Below are 2341 nucleotides of genomic sequence, written 5' to 3'. Positions count from 1 at the left end.
TCCGCCCACGGGCCTGCACCTCGTCTCGCCTCACCCCGCCCGTCTGTATCTCACCGACCGTTCGGTCGCCCTCGGCTTCGACGTTACCTCGCGTACGAGTCGACGGAAAAAAGAAAAAAAAAAGAAAAGAAGAAAAAGAAACATACTAAACTAAAAACTGTCTCCGGTGCCCAGTGTTTACATTTATTTATTTATTTTCTGCCAAAGTCAACATGACGGCGCCTCGATTCAACACAAGTCAGCTAGTCAAAATGTTGGTCGAGCTGGCCAGCTAGGCGTCACCGTCGTCAGAGGAAGGAGAAGAAGTGGAAGGAGAAGAAGAACGCGGTTGAGGCCGTGGTCGAGGCCGAGGCAGAGATCAAGGTCCTCCAAAACACTGCCAAAGTCAACCCGGTGTGGGAAGCTTTGCCTCCGGGAGAAGAAAGAGAAGGAGGAGGAGGAGGAGGAGGAGGAGGACGAGCAGGGGGAAGAGGAAGAAGAGGAGGAGGAGGACAAGAAGGAAGAGGAGGAGAAGAAGAAGGAGAAGGAGAAAAAGAACGAGGTCGCAGCGATACCGTCCGCCGCTTTGCCAAAGTTTCCATCAGGGCAACGTGTGTCAGAATGCTCGTCGACCTGGCTCCCGATGTATCGCAGCCGCAGCCGCCGCCGCCGCCGCAGTCGCCGCCGCCGCCGCAGTCGCCGCCGTCGGGAGGAGGAGGAGGAGGGGGAGAAGAACGAGAACACGAGGAATAGGACAAAGAAGAAGAAGAAGACGCTCTCCTCCGCGCTATCCTCTCCTCGCGTCCCCTCGCGTCTCCTCTCGCCGCCACCGCTCTCCTCCGCGCTATCCTCTCCTCTCGTTGCCTCTCGTCTCCTCTGGTCGCCGCCGCTCTCCGCTGCGCTGGTCTCCTCTCGTCACCTCTGCGCTCTCCTCTCCTCTCGTCTCCCCTAGTCATCACCGCCACTCTCCTCTGCCTTATCCTCTCCTCTGCGCTCTCCTCGCGTCTCCTCTCGCTGCCGCTGCTCTCCTCCGCGCTATCCTCTCCTCTCGTTGCCTCTCGTCTCCTCTCGTCGCCGCCGCTCTCCTCTGCGCTGTCCTTTCCGCCAGTACATGCCCAGCAAGCCCGCCAAGTACGGGATCAAATCCTGGGTCGCCTGCGATGCCAAATCCAGCTACGTCTGGAAGCTGCAAGTCTACACGGTCAAGCCGAGCGGCGGCAGCGGACGCCCCGAGAAGGACCTGGGGCTGCAGGTCGCACTCGACGTGACCGAGGGACTGACGGGGCGCAACGTCACGCGAGACAATTTCTTCACCTCCTACGAACTCGGACGGCAGCTCCTGCTCCGGGGCAACACCGTGGTGGGCACGGTTCAAAAAAACAGGCGGGAGATCCCGGCCGAGCTGCTCGCGACCCGGCGGAGAGCCATGCCGTAGTCGAGGTTCGCCTTCGCACCCTCCGCTACGCTCGTCTCCTACCTGCCGAAGAAGGGCAGGGACGTGCTGCTCCTGAGCACGCGGCACGCGCGGGGCAACGTCAGCGACCGCCCGGACCCCAAGCCCGTTGTCGTCCTCGACTACAACCGCAACAAGGGCGGTGTGGACAACCTCGACAAGGTCACCGGGACGTACAGCTGCCGGAGGATGACCGCACGCTGGCCCCTGGTCGTCTTCCACAACGTCCTCGACGTGTCCGCCTACAACGCCTTCGTCGTGTGGCGAGAGCTGAACCCCGGCTGGCTGCCCAGCAAGCGGAACAAGAGGAGGGTGTTTCTCGAGCGGCTGCGAAGGGCCCTCGTGGCTCCGTTCATGGAGAGACGGGAGCATCCGCCCCGCACGGAGGCGTCCGCCGCCGTCTTGAAAGCCATGCGGGGCGGTGGGGTGGCTGGGGCGGCGAGCGACGGGCCCGAAGACGCGGCGCTCGCCGCCGCGCCGGGCGGTGCTGCGAGTAAGCGGAAGAGGTGTCAGATCTGCCCGCCCTAAAAGACTGCAAAACCGACACCGTGTGCAACGGGTGCAACAAGTACATCTGCAAGGGCTGCTCGCTGGCGTACTGCCGGACGTGTGCTAAATAAACCGGCCTTTGGGGAACGTCTATTCTAATCGAGACGTGTCTCGATGCTGCCGGCCACAGATTCTCCCTTCCCTGCAAGTTAGGCTAAATTTGTGAGAGTGACAAATAAAGACATACGAAAGTAATGCTTGTTCGCTGTTTTTTAAAATTTTATTATTGATGTGAAGTACACACAGCGATACGTAAACATCGGCTTAGGAACGACACATTGAGATTTACCCGGATTAATTAACCGTCCGTAAAGTCCCATCGTTGATGGAGTCACCACAGAGAAACCATCGAGGGAAGAT

The 2341-nt window shown here is 59.9% G+C and overlaps 1 pseudogene; it reads left to right on the top strand.

The window, feature by feature from the left end:
* Positions 1-212: 212 nt before the first annotated feature.
* LOC137794950 (piggyBac transposable element-derived protein 4-like) lies at positions 213-2052 on the top strand (annotated as a pseudogene).
* The last annotated feature ends 289 nt before the right edge of the window (positions 2053-2341 follow it).

This window comes from Clinocottus analis, unplaced genomic scaffold, assembly GCF_023055335.1.
Source record: "Clinocottus analis isolate CAN_PGR_092001 unplaced genomic scaffold, fCliAna1.0.p SCAF_10, whole genome shotgun sequence".
Taxonomy (NCBI): Eukaryota; Metazoa; Chordata; class Actinopteri; order Perciformes; family Cottidae; genus Clinocottus; species Clinocottus analis.
This window is presented reverse-complemented; position numbering and strand designations above follow the sequence as displayed.